An 18,617-nucleotide genomic window follows, 5' to 3' on the forward strand; every position below is an offset into this window, starting at 1 on the left:
TGATGGTGTCTCGGTGCAGGACCGCAGCCTCGCGCGGAGACACGCGGCTTGCGTCTGCCTTGCACGTCGGGACATCAGCTAACACCCCGCCTCGGCGTGTCCAAACCTGAAGGTAGAAGCATTTGGCAGCAAATGTAGTACAGGCTCTGTGATGTTTATTTAGAGAAGTGGAGATCATAAAAAGGCTGCCACAGGATTTGATGTATTTCAGCCGTAAAATAGTCGGAAGGAAATTTTTGGATTACATCTCCCATCGCTCGAAGTGGATGGGGAGGTTATAGATAACAATCAGCTGTCTCACAGACTGGATTATACTGTCTGGTAAATCTGAAGACACGCCACTGATGAGAGCAGAAATCTTTACGATTTACTGGTGGTGGTGGTGGGTAGGTGGGAGTAGACTCTAGCCCTGAAAATATTCCTGCTTCTGAGATGGAGGCAAGTTGGGAAAGATGCTCTGTCTAGAGAAGATGCCAGGGTCATCCGAAATGACAGTCAGACACTTCTCACAGCCCTGACAGCTGTATGGCAACTCTGCTCTCAGCCGGAAAATTCGGTTATTTTTCAAAACAAAAATGCTCAGGAAAATAACTCAGGGGAAAGATGTTCCAATCTGTCAAAGACTGTACATTAAACAAACAGATAAAAGATTTTTCTTCCTAGGCAATGCAGTCCCATCTCCCCCCAGTAATTACAGAAGTCAAATCAAAGTTGTTGTTAACATTATTTAAATAGTTATCGTTCTTTAAACAACGAAGTTACAGTTGTGTACTAGTTTCATGCCAATGGACTCTAATCTGAGGTAACTCATGTTCCTTCTTCTCTAACCGTTCATTTCTTCATATTCTTGTGGTATTGTGATTCCAGCATAAAACAGGTCTATCAAACCCTATATCAACCATCAGTTGACTAGATTTCTTATGAATGGTCTTTGAATATGAAGCACCATTTTACACATCTCAAAATACTTGAAGCCATTTTTTCCCCTGCAGGAATCAAAATCCTTATAGCATGACAGGTGAGTCATTCATTTGGGTCAAACTCCTCCACTATGTTTTAAGTGAGGCTATTATGTGTTTTCCTCTGTGAATGAGCAAGAGCAAACGAGAGGTAGAGCAGCTGGAGGCTTGTTTGCAAACCTGAAAGCATCGTGTGAGGCGCTGTGTGCTGTATCCGGTGGGATGGAATCAGAAATGCACAGTTTTGTACTCCGTGCTCTGTGCAGAAATAGTGTGAAATTCTCCAAGTGGTGGAAACCCATGTTTTTGAAGCTCAGGACTGAGTTTTTATCTCCGTTGCTCCCATGAAGTTCTGCGCCACTAATGCATACAGCATGTTGGCAACTCTGAAGGTCCTGGGTGACCGGGGATTTGTTACAATATTCATTAGCCTTTGATGCATGCATGTATAACCTGCCAGCCCGTGTGCGTTGCTCGCTCCGCTTTGTACCTAATCCGCAGGGGATATGGGCTTGTTACGGCTCTCAGCCTCCGAGTGGCATGTCGGCTCAGAGTGTACTGACTCATCCTTCTAGCTTTTGAAGTCCCCTTTTTAAAATATGGCACTGGTTTAGGTTACAGCGTTGACACAGGCAGAGTATTTTAAATTCTTGGCAAACCCCAAGATCTCCCTTCCTTGGGGAACTGTATACAAAACCTGAAGCAGAAACTAAGCTCATATAATTTGGGTACCACAGACCCATGTTGCTGGTGTTTTCCTCTTAATGGCCTTGTGCAGTATCACAATTTACACAGCATAAAAAGGCATGACTTGAAACTGTGCTTACAGCAAAATAGAGTTACAAACCCTCTGGAATAACAAAGAAATGTTTTTATCTGAAGAAAGTGCCTGTTGTCAGTTTGGGAAAAGACAATTCATTTTAAGTGCTTTTGGCTCTCCCGATGGCAGGGTGACCTTTATGTGAATAAATACAGTAATTCCTTTTTGATTACAAAAAGCAGTAGCTTCGTAATGGTAGCTCCCTATCTTCTACCATCACCTAAAGTGGAGTGGATAACAGATACCAGTCTGTTATTCTGTGGGCAAGCCTAAACATTTGATCCTATGTTGCAGTGATTTGATATATCCCAGTGCTAGGAGTCAGAGCAGAGAGAATGACTAAAGAACGGTTTAACGTGTCCTTCTCTTTGCTTTCCTTAAAAAATCTAGAGGCTCTTAACTTTTTGGATTTGATGGAATCACAATTAAAAGAGAATAGGAAAATATCACCTTCCATTTGTTAACCATAAAAATGCAAACCAGCAGGGCTGGTGGTAGTCTGCTATTTCCCAGGTCAATAAATGGCTCCCCTGACTTTAATAAACATTGATGCTGCAGGCTTGTTCTACAGTGACTGAACCTTTTTATAGTTTCAACCAGTCACATTTCATGAAAGGTTGAAGGATTTTTTTGATTTTTTTTTTCTTTTTCAGGGGGGTTGCTTCTGATTGATTAAATTGTCATTTTTTGAGTTAGTTGCTGAATTATAACCTGGCATTTTTAACTGTGTGATTTGTTTAAAGAGACAGCTTTTTGATATAGCAAACCGGCTGAGAATTTTTAAGCAGTAAAAGGAAATTTTACTCACTTTGTTCTCAGCCTTTCATCACTGCCTGAGAAAAAAGCTCCTAAAAACAATGTAGAGGCTCTAATAATAAAGAGAAGGTATGTAGATTCAAAGTCACTTCTTTATTTTATCATAGACCTGATCTGTCTGGTGTTATATTGCTTCCGATTAGTATTTGGACACCTCCTTGTTGTTAACATGTTTATCCTTCCATAGGGAAGGGAACAGTATCTATATTTATGGGTATCTATATTTAAGAGATAGTTACTACGATATAGAGAGATTTGTGTCAAATGACTTTCCAAAGTCAGGGGACAGTGTATGATAAAGCAGGGGAATGACCTTGCGTGTCCTGAAGCCAGAGCTACATTTCTAACCATGGGACCACCCTTCCACTGTGCAAGCAGCTTGCCAAAACATTTGCCAAAGCATGCATACAGTATGCAAAACTATGTATCTCCGAGGGAATTAGAGACATAAATGTGAGTGTTAACCAAGAAAATATTAGGTGTAAATGACAGAACTATACTTTGGACTGACCGATTTAGTCCAAAGTAAGCACAGTGGATTTCTTTCTTTGCACCAAAATGATGAGCTCTGAACGCTCCTAAGCCAAACAGCAGCAAGGTTTTTACCACCACTCAGACTGTGCCCAGTTCCAAGTGGAAAGGACAAAGACCTACTAATACTTTTGATATTGAGAAAATCATGTCCATGTGACGCGTTCATTTACTCAGCTACCACTTTTCTTCTCTGTGGAGAGCTGCTTGGTTTCGAGACCTTATTTTTCTCTTTCCTTCTCTCCCCCAATTTAAACCAGTATTGCAGATGGTAAAACTTGAAATGACTGAGGTTGACATGAAAAAACATGTGCTCCGAGTGAGGCTCACATAAAAACCGTGTGTGCAGAATGTGTTTGAAAAGAAGGCGCAACAGAACTGTCACGTAGCACATGACTGCGTGTCTTCTGCTCTTGACTGACAGTCCTTGCAGGGGAAATGAAATAATCTAATGAGCTGGATAAGGGAGATCTTAAGTTTGGTTCACCGCAGTGTCACCCTGGTTGGACCCTGAAACAGTAATTAGCAGTGGAAATCTCAGGGTATCGGCCAAGTCCTGTTATGCCTCTGCTTGTACCCTTTCACCTCTCTGGCCGTTACAACTTCTCCTCTGAAGCTTAGGGCAGCGCACAGCTGAATCAGCAGTGAATTATAACCCTTGCCTCTCAATTTAATGGCATGATTCTGCAACTTACTCCCAATTCATCTTGGTCCCTTCCATTCTTTTTGCCTGTTTTCCTATGTTTCTATACCATTCCTTTTAAACCTTTGTATGTGCAAAAGAGTTGCACAGGAAGAGGGCGAATTGCAAAATTAACATTTAAACTTCTTACCTGCTGGGATTTCCTGAAGGTCGTTCGCCAAGAAGACAGGGGTAGGCTCACTAACCTCAGGGTGAGAAGGAAATGGTGCGGAGAACCGGGGCTGTTTTCTTGTAGTCCTGATGGTGCTGATTACCTTCAACCAGTGCTTATGGACAAGCAAAGATGGGTCAGGAAGAAACTTTGCAGGTGTCAGTCTGGAGTACCGTACAGCTAGCGGATACCTTATGGGATGGCCATTTTCTGCAATGCCAACTAAAGATGACTGCTAGAAGCGTGATCCCGGGGTAGGTGACAGATTACTGCTCTGATTCAGCGTGGCCAGCCTTGTGTTCCTAACACCTTTGCTTCCAGGCAGCTGAAGCTTTCACAGTGAGATGATGATACATGACCAAACTTTTAATAACAACAGCAGAAAGTAAGTATTCTTCTGCAATTATTAGTAAACACACAATATGATGGATTTTTTTAGAGGAGTAAGTCATTTTCATTTCCAAATCATCTTGAGGCCATTTTATCTGGTAGGAAATAAGCTGTAACATGAAAAAGCATAAAACATTCATTAAAGCTGAAATGATTTATATCATAACATTATGAGGTAGCACACAACCTTAGTACCGTTCCTCAATGAATGTTTTCCTAATTTGCATAAGTAATTGACCTCTCATTAGCAACTCATTAGAAAAATTGAGGTGTTGTGACAAACGCAAACCCACTGCGACAGAAACTCTGCATGTGAATAAATTATTGAAAACTCTAATAGATTCAAAATGAAGGGCCACAAGAACCTTGCTTTCTCTGACTGAAAAAAGAAAATATTTCATTTACATCCACAAGTGAAGCCCTTTTCTGTGAGCATATGTAGATGCACATTCAGCAGTCCTTAAACCCATACTTTGGCTCTTGACTGTGTAGTCTGATTTTCAAGCATGGTGAGTATTCACATCTTCTGTTACAGTTAATTGCATAGGAAAGAAATTAGCCAAGTAGTTTAGAAATGTATGGAAGACCCTGGTAAGGCTACAGACACCAAAGTTGGAAAATCTGAGTACAAATTTTGGCACACGGACTAAGTGCATGGCTCAATTTTTGAAGGAACTAAACATCAACTTGCAATTCCCATTGACTCCACTCTAGATTTTGATACCAAAAAAGGAATAATTCCAAATTTCTTGGCCATGAGCAGTCGTCTCAAAAGGGAGATGTCTGCCTTATCCTTTCCATAGCCACTATTAACCAACACATGAATGTTAAAAAGCTCGAATAACAAAATTTGCACATTTTGAAGGGTTAATTTAAATAACCTTCTATACCTTTAAGGACCAATCCCTCTGTTTCAAGCCAGCTTTTTGTCAGTGTAAGCTTGTGAAAAGTGAAGCAGATATTTAACATACAGTTTTACAAGTCCTGGATGCTTCTGGACCGCCCCCCCCCCCAAAAAAAAAAATCAAAATAATTTCTTTTTCAGTAACGTCCTTAAAGTCCAGGTGCCTTCTGAAACATATTTCAAAGTAACTGGATTTATGGGTTCCAAGTCATCTTTTCATTACAAAGCTACATGAAGATGAGAAAGGGAGAAAAATCCTTGTCTGAAAGTCTTGTACAACAGCGAGGAGATGAACTGATGAACCTCTGCAACCTTCTGCAATACCAGCTAAGGAGCTGCAGCGCCTAAGAAAGGGATAAAAGCAATGGAGTGATACTGTAAAACAGTGGGGGAAAGGCTGCTGGCCTAGGGCGCCCTGGGACAAGAGCCAATGGGAATCACACTTTTTCTCATTTGGGTAGGGTGTCTGTTATCTGGCTGTCACCTTGGGACAAGTTTTTTTTTCTTTTCTGAATTTGCCTGCTTTGGTATTCTTTTTTTATATGATGGCATACACACTTTCAGAACACATCTGAAGAAGGAAATGGGCTATTGCATAGCACTGTTTTTATATGGGTGAATATCTGTTTTGCTTTGACAACTAAACTATAGAAGAAGCGCAGAAATGATGGCAAAGAATTTCCTGTTATGGGAGAAAAATGGATTTTAAAAGCTCTCTCAGAAAAAGCAAACTACTTAGCTTTCCATGACATTTAAAAATAGTGTGTTGACGAGAAGAGAGATGGTAAGTCAACAGTGACGTTTCTATTCACAGGCCAGCACACTGTGCCATGGGACTCTACCAAGTGACTAGTTTTGTGACATTGGTTCGTGTGTCTTTTTTTCTGATAGTGCAGATTGTTGCAATTTGAAGCCCTGATGGTTGGTTTCAGTCCAAATTTAGAGTAAAATCTGCTCTGTAATGGCATATGGTGCCAGAGAGCACCTCTTGCTAGAGCCATGATTGAGCTGATTTGCAGGGCCAGCTGGGAAACCAAACGCGGTATGAAAACCAAAAGCTGAGCATACGTTACTCCCACACCTGTATCATGTTCCACATCTCCTCTAGGATTTGCAGGACTGCCCTAGAGACTAAGTTTTAAAAATCCTGGGCAACCACTAAATTGGGGTAAACCTCGCAGAAAAATTTGTTGTCGAGTCTCTCCGCATAGTGCTACGTGCTCGCCGTCAGCCCACCCTTTCCCGCGCTGCCACAGTACTCCCACTCTGTACTACAAGGATGACTCACGGGCAGAATTGCTTTGGGTTTAGGAATACATTTGGATTTCAGCCAGCTGTGGAAAACAGGCATGCTTCCTCTTATACCTACGCACATACTCAATATATTTCTTTACATATGGGATCTGAATCAGTAATACTAAAAGCCTGAAGTTGAAGGAAGAACGAAATGCAGTTATAACTATGTTCCTTGACAAGGTTATTTTTGATCGTTTATTCAATCATTTCATGAAAATAAAATACCTGATACATTGCACAGAGTGAATAACACCTCAGGAAAAAAAAACCCAAAACTCCTTATAGGTTGACTTTAAAGAAGTCATAGTCTTAAGCATAAAAAAAAAAAAGAAGTAATTAAAAGCACTTCCCCCTGCCACCCCCCCCCCCAAAAAAAAAAAAAGGAAGGAAAGAGCTCACTAATGGCAAATAGGTATTTTGTAAGACTTTGGGGATATACCTGTACAGCCTTTTTTGGGGAGGGGGCTAAGGTTACCCCAAGACTAGCCGTAGCTAGCTTCTTTATGTCTGGTGCTGCTAATGGGAGAATCAGAGTACCAGAGGCATGGCTCCAGACATGATTTCCAAACTTGCAAACCCTGTCAGTGTCCTGTAGGGATAACAAGGCTGCAGGCATTCAGGAGCTCACCAAAATAGCTAGCAAAGGCATTGTAAATAACACCAACAAAAGAAAATACCCGGTTCTTTGTTGAAGCATGATTTCAGTTGTTCCGTGCATAATGGTTTAATATCATCACCTTAATCCCAGCTTGCTTTTCCCAGCTTGCTTTTTCATTGACAAATGACCCTGTCAATTTGATGCAGAAGCAGACTATTGAAAAGTGGAACATTTTGTCCAATAGGGAAGAACTGACAAAGACAGAATGAATAATGCTTAATTGGATAAAACTGACTTGACTGTGAATTCCAAATGAAATTAAAAATATTGCACTAAGATTTATAGGGCTGGTTTTCTATCTTTGCCTGTGTTTGCTGGGCTTTGCTTGTGTCATCAATATTTCAGTTTAGCAGCAGCATTTTTTTTCTTTACTGATAAAACCCAAAGGCTAAATATTGCTAGGCATTTGGTGATGCCAGCATAAACTGGAACTCTCAGTTGCTCGGGGTCCCGTTAGGGATGTTTTTATTAGCAATCCTTATAATGGCACATTCGCTCTTCCGTCTCACTGCCGTAAAATGGAACTGAGGAAAATGGTAAAATGCCTGTTGCACTTAGATACTGTAAGATGTCTGTGACTCAAAACAACCCTGCAGTGCGACTAGCCACGGTCATGATGTAAATGTGTTTGGAGACAGTGGCAGGTGGCTTTTTGCATCTTAACTCATCTCTATGACTCTCTTCTGCTGTCCTGGCTATGGGGAAGGAGCTGACTGATCTTCGTGGAAGCCGCCTCACTGAACAACATTTGATATAGGCAATGCCATCCCTTACCTCTCCAGCTGCTGGAACGGTTCTGCGAACGCCGCTGGGTTCCCAGGACACGCATTACAGTACCTATTGAGGACAGGATTTGTGTATGAGGACTCTATAGGGAAATTCTTTGTGAAAATTATTTTCTTAGAATTTCCAGTAGCCACTATAAAAACTCTGAACTTTTATCTGTGTTATTTCTTCCCCTGCTCTACTTTATAAACAAACATGACACTTTATTCTACAAAGTGATTTCTTTCTGAGTTATAGAACCACAGAAAAGGCATATAAAAACTGCAGAGCTTATTATTTTTTGGATTCTTGAAACTTAAAATTGATTTAAACCAAGTTCAGCAAGCAATATTTCCTCCCTGTCTGAGAAACTGTATCCTCAGTTTCAGACTAGAGTAAATTTTTATGGGCATGTAATAATTATAAGCCCTTGAGAAACAGATTTTGTAATGGGGACACAGGCACAAAGCTTCACTGTAGTTATTCTAAGGAACACTGATGTGAAGAGGCTGAAAATCCTTTTTCCCAAGGAGGAAGTTATTAAAAGACTGCAGTAGTTTTAATGACATTTCTTGTGACGTTAAAATTATTTCATTTGGAATCGCAGAGCATCTCTGCTTCTGCATTTTTGAAAGTCCAAGGAGAAAATACTGCTGCAGCCTCAAAACTATGAGCAATGACTGAGGGAAGCTATCCAGAGCAATAAATCTGGGTTGGTACTCATATCCTCTCATGATGGGAGATGTAAATTAATCTGTTTAATTAGAGCAGCAGATAATAATTACCACCGGGAAGGCAGGAGAAATGTTTGGAAATACCATGCAGGTTTTGCAAATGATCTGGGTTCAGCTTTTCCTCCTAAATTGATGAATAGTAGCTGAAATGTCAACGATAACAACTCAAAAGGAGGAGGTTTGGCTGACATCAGATGTGTTTGGTAGCTTACGTTCTCATTCATTTCTGTAGAGATCCTGAACTGATTTTCTTGCAGTATTTCAAGCACTATCCATTTCTGATTGGACTGATCTTCGTACTATTTATCTAATGTCATTTGTATACATGAATTCAAAATAAATGATGGCAAGGTGCTTGGCCCAAATATATCACGCTGTAAGAGATAAAGTCCTGTTTACTCGATCAACCTCACATTACACTTTGCAACTCCACAGTCCTTCAGATATGAAAATACTTTACAAAGATGGATAAATAGCTTTATCCTCAGTTTAGAGGAGTTCAAAGACGAACAGTTAGCCCAAAAGCACAGAGCAGATCGAAGGCAGCGGTCCCGCCCGAAGCCCGTGACGCCGAGCCCCCTTGATCCTACCCCCGCTGAAGCCACCGGCAAACCTTGCACCCACGGCAAAGCGCAATGTCCAGCCGCCGGCAGCCAGGACGCTTGGCTTCCTTGTGATCTTCCGGGGCTCACTCAAAGGGGGAAGCGGCTGAGATCTTACGCGGTCCTAAATTAGATGTATAACACAACACGCGGTGGCAGCAGCAAGCGGCGAAGGGAGGAGGCTTCGGCAAAGCAGACAGGCAACAGGAGGTGAAAAAAAAAAAGAGATTCCTCTAGGAAATGACACTGTTTGTATTACACCTCTTTTTTTTTTTTTTTTTTTAAAGCGTGTTTTGGCATTGTTTATTTAATCAGACAATGAAGTGGGAAGTGGAACGCCGCAGAAAGAACAACCTCTCTCGCAGGACTTTTGGGAAGCCAGCAAATAGAGCGCTGCATAAAATGAACACAGTAGTGAGGCTGAGGAGGTTTTCCAAAGTTTTTCAGAATCTTTGAGGAATTTTTTGGCCTGTGTTCTGAGGGAGAAACACATCGGGGCTCCCTTTCTCCGAGCCAGTTTACTCATGCATACATAGCTAATGCAGGCATCTTGGACTGGATCCTGCTCCTTCTGAAGTCAATGGCAAAGCTCCTCATGGCTTCAATGGAGAGAGGATTTGTCCCGTTGTGAGTTGATCGTATTTGTATTCAATACCCTGCAACGTAAAGTGAGGATTAGCAGAATTAGACTCTCTTAATTTGTATATCTCAGACTGCCAAGCTGCAATTAACTTTTGGGCATTTGAATTAACAGGGAAAATTATTAACCACCCTTTCCCCATGCAATTGTCATTTTACACTTCTGGAAAATTTCTCCGAAATATGAAAAATAGCCCACACCCCTCTGAACCTACCCCTCTTAATGTCCTTTAGTTATTATAGCAGGAAACAATTTTTCACCCCGTTGCTTTCATATGCAACGATGCTCGCCTGACGCTACCGCCGGGCCGTGCACTTCGCCGGTTTGCTTTGGTCTGCGTTGGCCTAGGGCCGCACAGGTCACTTTGGAAATTCGCTCAATAATAACACCCGTGTGTGTAGCCCTGGGGGGGGGGGGGGATATTACAACCAGCTGCTTCATTTGTGTGTTTTTTAACCACTTAATATACAAGCTTAAAATTCCCCCCTTCCTTCTCCTTGCAAAGCCGGAGGATGCTGCAGTTTCCCCGCGGCGGCTGGGGCAGAGCTGCCGGGGAGTGTTGCAAATAGGGGCAGCGCGCAGCAAGCGCACGGCGCAGCCCTATTTCCCGCTCTTCCTTTTCCCACGCCAGTTCCCGTACCTGCCCGGCTGACGCGGCGCTCCGCGGTTTGGAGAGTGCCGGCTGTTCTCACTTACTCCCTCTTAAAACTTTACTTTCCTAGGAAAAGGAGAATCTTAGGCCACTTTGCGGAGGCGGGGGAAAGGATATATATAAAAGAACAGATAGCTTTTGATTTATGTATCGCGCTTTTGTAATAAATACATTTGTAACAACATAATGAAATTTTTGAACAAAAGTTCTTTTCCGGAAGAATAATCTTTAACTGGTATGAAATGCCTCACTGGGGTTTTGTCAGGTTTTAATTTCAGTTTGAATAAATAATGTAAGACACCAGGCTGGGAAAGATAAAGGTGAATTTCATCTACTTCCAGCTTGCCGTAATGAAAATAATAACTACTTTGGCCAAAAACAAGTTTCCAATTAGTTTCTCTAAAATAATATTATCCCCTTTTTTATAGATACTGTAGCTCATTTTGGAACCTAATTTTGATAATATATAAACATTTCTGTTCCCCCTGAAAGAATGACAATTACAGACTTTGGCAGTACATGTTTGGGAGCATATCTGTGCTGAAAAGCAGCCTCTGCTTTTCTTTAACTTAATCTTAAACAATAAAAGTAGAAAATCAATTTGAAATCTTCTTTGTGGTGCAGATCTCTTTGCTGGAAGATCTTATGTTAAATGGCTGGATAATGATTTTTAGACAGGCATGCCATTCTGAAATTCATTTCTTCTGGAAAAAGAGATTGTTGGGCCATTCTTTCTATTTTTTTAATGAAAATTTATGTGCTTTATTGGGGAGGGGGTCATGACAGAGGAAAAGTGAAATAGTGCTGTCTGCAGCTGAAAGTGGCTGACATATATTATTTTAAATTCGGAAACCAACACTAAATTGGAAGAAAATTCAGTTTGGAAGAAAAAACTCCAGACTAGATGAATGAGTTTGAAAGCGTTCTTTGCTGGGACATAACTGTGCTCTTCGGTGCCACCCAGGCATCTTTTCTTTTCTGTCTGTCATCTAACATGTCTGTAAAATTTAACAAAATAATACATGGAGTTTTACTATTTCGGAGGATGTCTTCTACACCAGAAGAAAAAGCCAAACTCTATTATTCTGTACGATAAGCTATACTCACTCTTCCCCGAAAACGTCCCCTGCAGGTGAGCTGCTGGCCTCTGCTCCGGAGCTACGTTTCGCTGGAGCCGGGCTGCCTCTCTGCGACACCGAGACGCGTTTTTAAAGGTCCTGCAAAGGAGAGCAGTTTGGTCCAAAGCGCGGCAGCTCTGCGGCGCTCACCGCTGGCCTTCAGCTCCCGCTTACAGCAAAGCCACGGTGCCTGGAGCACATGCAGCGAGCGTTAGCTATTTAAATTAACACAGCATCACAGCTTGGCATCGCATCATTAGCAGTTCTGACTAATGCAAAGTCAACATGGCTTTTTTTGCCTACTCAGAAGTTAATAATAGCAATAACGGTTGCAATATCACGAGCGTGGCTTGAACTCTGACCGTATGCAAAGAGGGCAAATATGTGTGGCCCTGCCTGTACTCAGATTACTTTATCCATCTCTGCCTAAACAAAGAAAAAATTGTGAGATAACATCACACAGAACTTCAAAGACTCAATGGAGAATGATAGTAGGAAATAAAACAGATGTATTAATCCCCCCCAAATTTCACTTTAAACTAAATTTCATTGCATATAACCTTTTTCCTGTGTGTGTGCAAGACTACTATGGAACAGATCTTCTGATAAACTGATAGTTCCAGTGATGATTTTCTAAATTTGGACCTTTTATAGTTTACCCCACCTGTAATTTTGGAGCTACATTTGGAGAATAATGAAAAATTATCTCATGATGAAAGACTGGCCGAATGGTGGGAATGTATTTTTAATGAATGTGGCTCACGTTACACTTCAGACCCCACAGTTTGTCATAGTGGCTTAGATGTGAGGTCCATCTAATCCAATATGTTGTCCTTGCCAGCAGCCAACATGAAATACTGCGGATGAAAGTGTAAAGATCACGCAGCAAGCAACTGTAAAATAATTCACCCTTCACATTAGGTCTCAGCCGTCCTTTTCTGAAAGTCCTTGCTACCCAATTTTTACATGAGTAAATGATTTCAACAAGCAATCCTCAGGCTTGTGGTATGACATGTGGTGAACAAGAGACTCGTTCCACTTTTGTGATGCTATAAAAAAAGTTTCTAACATAAACCGTCGCAAAAAAATCGGTTTGTCAACAGTCAGACTGACTTTTGCTCGTAAGGCCATTGGAACAACTCTGAAATAACACATCTGCAAATATTGGGTGCTCCTTGCAGATTTATTTTTCACTGAAAAAAACACCATCAAGCAAATCACAGCAAATAATTAGACCAGCCGAGGTAGTTTTTTCATTAAAAGAAAGAGTTACAGAACAATAGCAAGGCTAGCCAGAGCTGGGAAGCGGTAATTGCTCTTTGTGTGTGTTACTCACAAAGTCTAACAGGTCACACAGAACAAGACACACATTTGCATTTCTTTCATCCACTGCTGTAAAAGGGAAAGATAATTCATGTTCAGTTCACATAAGTACAGTTTTACACAAATGAAAATACTGCACCAACGTGATAAACCTTAGCATGGTGATTTTGGAAGTGCTCTGCATTGCACAGCAGACTCTGCTCATATTGCGTAAGCTCTCGCAAAACCTCCCCTGTGATGCCCAGTCATTTACAGTTAAGCCAGAATTTGACCTTATTGTAGCGGTTCTTATTAATACTGCCTGAGTAAATGGACATTATAGGTGATTATAGTTAGCAGAAGCGGATGTTAAGTGATGTAGGGAGGGACGTGCAGGAAGACTGCGTGGAGGCCGTTGACACCTGCTCACCCCTTTCAGCACAGAACCGAACTTCTTCCTGAGAAATCCCATGGCACCAAGTTCGGCAACAGCAGAAGTTTTCTTTCCAATGGGGTTGGTTTGTAGGCATGGTACATTAACATCTCACCTTGCCCTGCAGAAAAAGAAGGTATTTTTTCAGTGGAACACAAGGTAAAAGGAATCCTTTACACAAGAGCTGAAATATGAAGCTTATATTCCATGAAAACCGTCTCATGAAACTATGCATTAGATAGATTCCTAGAAGTGTGCAGCCCAATAAGTAAAACTAATAATTCTACCCATACAATGAGAAAACGAGTCAGTGACAGCACGAAAAAATAAAGGAATGACAAGGAAGCTTAATCACGCGCATGCTGAGAATCTTCCCCACTTTGGGTGGGGAAGGGGCCTGTCATTTTATCAAGCTTGCAAGCAGGAATCATTGGCTGGAGAAACAATAACGCTTGGGCCTGATGAAATGGAAATGTAAAACTGGCATAAACAGAGCCAGTCAAAAATAATGAAATGAAGTTTTAAAAGGCTTTATCGCATTCCAAGTTCAGCACCAGCAGCTGAATTTACATACTGTAAAAAAGCAGCCACAGAGGTGGAAACTAAGAGAATGCTGCTAGAGACAGGGGTGCAGAACCATGGCGTCCCAGAGAGGAATATTAAATTTAGAGTTGCTGAATGTTTCAAGGTAATCCTTCAGGGTTTCTAGTTTCTCTCAGTCCTTTCCATGCAGAAAGAAAAGAGTTAATAAATATTGTTAGTGCCTGGGGAATCATTCACAAGGGATCTTTTGGAAGAGTAATCTTCATATTTAGAAGTATTTTCTCATTATGGGTAATGGGATGATGAACTGAGAAATGATCTCAACCACTTATGATTCTAAAAGCCCCTAGTCTGAATAATCTATGCTGATTTAGAGATAATAGCACCAAAGACATAACTCATTTAGCACAATGTCCATTTACTTTGAAGACTTTTCCTTTCCTACACCTATTTTTATAGACACTTATAGAAGTTGATAATGGTATAAAAAGAATAACATAATCAAAAAATGACAAGTATGCAGTGAGAACCACTTTGTCCGGGATGGTACTACAGACATACAAAAATCTGTTCCTAATGAAGTGCAATACAAATTCTAAGGGAGAGAAAAAATAGGGAGTGTTCCCATTCTGCACTCATTAAAGTAAAACAAACTGACAGAAAGGATGATTTTGTGTGCAAGGCACTGCAGCAGCACTTCGGAGATGAGAGTTGCACACCGCCTGTGCAAATGAGAGCGCTTACTGCTTCTCTGCTGGGGTTTCCCTTTGGTAAAGAAGCGCTGCTAAGCCTTGATTTCCCTGCTGCCCCTGCTCAGGCTGCACTTGGGGAGGCAGAGGCCATCCTTCCTCACGTATCTGCACAGGGTCGAGGAGACCTACGTCTCTGTTGTGGTCTCCCCATTCTCCTGAGACGCCAGCACTACCAGCACCACAGAGGCAGCTGTCCCTACGTGTCCGGGATCACAGCCAACGCTTTCCTCTCCCCATTCTGCTTCCCAGTCCTCATGACTCCAACATCTTCTTTTCAAGGAAAAGGTTTTCCCATGCACGGGATGACAAATGTCAGGCTGACCTCAGGAGTACACTTTTCCTACATTTCCCTGGGGTTCTCCTCTTCAAAAGGTGGTGATGAACTCTTTCAAATGCCAATTAGATTATCATAAATCGTCTTCCACTTTTCTTCATGTCACAGAAATTGTGCTTTCATGTGTCTCACGGATTGCAGGCACCTTTGCATCTCTTGAGCCGACCACTGTGGGTGTTACTCATGAACGGCATTTTACCACTGACTGTCATCTTGGGTGGTTTGGTTTCAGGCATATGGACCAAGGAGGCAACACCTGCGGTACTGCAGTAGCAAGGACCAAGTATCTGAGTTAGAAAGGGAGTGCTGTTGAGAAAGGACACTCGGTGATTTAATCTCGCCTCTTTGCATATTTTTGGATAGAACTGATGAAACAGCTGAGCCAATATACTGCTGGTTGCCACTGAAAAGGGGCAGTCCTGTTCCCTTCTCTCCTCCTCTCCTGAATGCCCACTCCCAGTGGAAATACTAAACTGCAGCAGCTTTCATCAAAACAGCACATTTGCAAAGTGCCAGTCTGCCTTATAACTGTTTTTTCAATGTGGATTTTTGGCACATACTTTCTCTCTTCTAACCAACTCTTCCGTCTCATGAACATGAACTCACCCTTATGGCAGAGACTTGAAGAGCAGACTGATGGCGTGATGCATGCACAACTGGCTGTCAATCTTCCACTCAATACCTTGAGGTTCTGCGTTCTTCCACTTCATTTTTTCCTCTGCTGTTTCCTCCTGTGCTGAGACCTTCTGGAGTGAGATTCCTGTCTGATTATATAATAAAACCATGAATTATTAATAGTATATAAAATATTGACAAACTGTTCTCTGAGCTAGAACAGCTTTAAAGTATTGATTAGGAATTCAGAAAGTTATAATTAGTTTCTGCATAAGAGATAATTAAGGTGTTATTGTTTCTCTTCTAATGTTGTGATGGATAGAAGGTATTTATACTGAACTCTGTGAAATCTTACTAAAATTAAGGTAATACATTTATGGGCACTCCAGATAATGGGAAAATAAAGCATGGTGGGGAAGTGTTTGCATTTTCAAAGAGCTCAGCTGGCAACGTCTGCTCACTGTGGAAAGAAATCATTTCAGGTTTGCTCTAAGGAAACTCTTGGATGTACAGATGTGATTTACTTCAGCAGAGTCAGAATCTCATTCCAGTTTGGTTTTATTAGAAATCAAACCGACACAACTGTACCTGTGTACTTTTTGAACCTAGTGGTTGATTGCAACCAAATTTGACCGGGGGTGCAGTCCTGGGGATATTTAGTTTCTACAGGTTTCATACAAGCTCCCTGGCACAAAACATTGCAGTGTTAGTTTAGATCTTATCAGACATCAGAAAATTCACACAAGGGTTCAATTTCAAGACAAAATGACACTGGGAACTAGTTTTTATGGGTTCTGCTGCTCACAAAGGGATTTATGCAGTCTTAAAGTTAGGTGTTTTTATATCTCCTATGGAAATGTAATTTTATTCAGTGGAACTCATTGCACAGGCCAGAGCGTTCCCCGACAGAACAGATGCAACCAGTAGCGGGGACTCATCTTGCCTAATTTAATGTGTCTTCCAGCGCTCTACAGCTGAGCCACTTGTCTAGACTCCCTCTGCAGAAAGCTGGGAGAAGGAGTTGCTGCTAAAGTGTAATTCATCTGAGCAACTTGGGGAAGAGACGAGTCACTGTAGACATTTAAAGTTAGGTAAGGTGAGTCCCATCCTCTGAGTGCAGTGTCCGAGTGGAGCTAATATAAATGTCAGGTATTAGGAGCAGCAGGCTCTGCCAGGTAAGTGTATGCCTGTAAATTGAACCAGTTCTCCCGACCGGCCTGTTTCTGCTCTCCCTGCCTTTCTCTCTGCTGTTTGTAAGGAAAGAACAACGTGCAATGACATGCAGTAGGTCAAATCCAAGAACTGGGTGAGAACAAATATAATAGTTTCTTGGACATATTCTCTTTAGCGAGGCTCTCCTGGTGCTCTTTAAATACACATTACCTATTCCTTTGAAGGCCCCTCTTAGGCTGCCGAACGGTTTGCTGCTGACATATATTCAGAGAAAACAGACCTGAAAGAGAATTCAAGAAGACAACTCATCCACCCCCGTGCACCATGGTGGGATCAGCTGTGCCAAAAGCGTTACTGATTGGATCTAGTTTGTTCTTGAGCCCCTCAGAGATGGAGATTCCCGCAACCTCCCTGAATAATCTATTTCAGCGCTGAGTTGTCCTTATGATTACATTTCCTAATGTATAACCTTTTACAACCAGAAACCTGAAGCACAGAGAAATTAAGGGATGTGTTGAATTCACAGAGTCTGAAGAAGGGAGGATTGTATAATGTACCTGGATATCTGCTGATTCGCTTTGGACAATATTTGTAAATTCTGGAAGTTTTGCACATTTTTGGTTGGGTTTCATAAGCAGGGATTATGAACTACTTGGCATTTCTGTATTCTTGCATAACTCAGCTGGCCTGTTCCCATCACCCAAGAGGGCCTAAAGGCAGAGCTGAAGTGGCTTCCTTGAAGGCACAGTTTTTTCTCCAGAAAAAAAAAAGAAATCTCACACAGCAACAGCCAAACAGTGCTGTGTCCCTGACGCTGGCACGGCGTTGGATGCAGAGACTGAAACTGAGGTTTGGTTTCACTGAGCGGCCACTTTCCAGTGACTCTCACCTCACATCAACCCTTTCAGCTCCTTCCAGGGGCTACCTGGTCTTCTGCCCTGCTGGATTTGACCCCTGAACCGTGCCCAAAGAGCTGTTCTTAACAGGTCTGCATTGCTGAGCCTTTCCCTGGGGCATCTTGTCAGGGTAGATCGCTGTATTAGACTGCTGCAATCAGGAAGGCGATGCGCTACCAGAGCGATGTGAGTGACAAGGACCTTGGTATATCCTAACAAACCGTCCAGCCACGGTGTCAGTTGTTCTTCACGGAAATTTTATCCAAAGAAATACTGTATAAAAGAAACTATGACAAGCAGCTCATGAAGAATATGTAGATCTCAAGAAGTGTCTTCAAGAACCCAGCAAATACATTAATTCTACCAGGGAACGGTAGTTAGGATTTCAACCAGGTTTGTAAGAATAGGCTCTTAAATCCCACCCTATAGGCCAAATCCACTCTAAATCTCTGAAAACTACCGGCTAGTGGCAAAAAAGCATAATATCCAGCTCTTGCTAATGCAAGAGGAGTCTGTATTGCCGCTCTGTGAGATGGCTGAGCAACGCACACGACGAACGTCTCCTGCCTTGTGAACCTAAGCTGAAAGTGCAGATCTACCGGCAAAGCAGATGCAGCGAAGCTCTGCCAGCCATTAATAGGCATGTGCAGCTGCTTTCGTTATTTAACGCTTGCTTGAAAGTACCTCTCTCCCTTTCGCTTTCACGCGGAGATGTGAGCGTCCTCACAGAGGGCACTGCTCCTGTGCAATCACCATATACCCACAAAACGGTTCGGATTAAAATGTCTCCCCATCCCTGGGAACAAAATAGGGCACCTAATTGAAAGCCA

This window comes from Apteryx rowi, unplaced genomic scaffold, assembly GCF_003343035.1.
Source record: "Apteryx rowi isolate R43461 unplaced genomic scaffold, aptRow1 scaffold_1, whole genome shotgun sequence".
Lineage (NCBI taxonomy): Eukaryota > Metazoa > Chordata > Aves > Apterygiformes > Apterygidae > Apteryx > Apteryx rowi.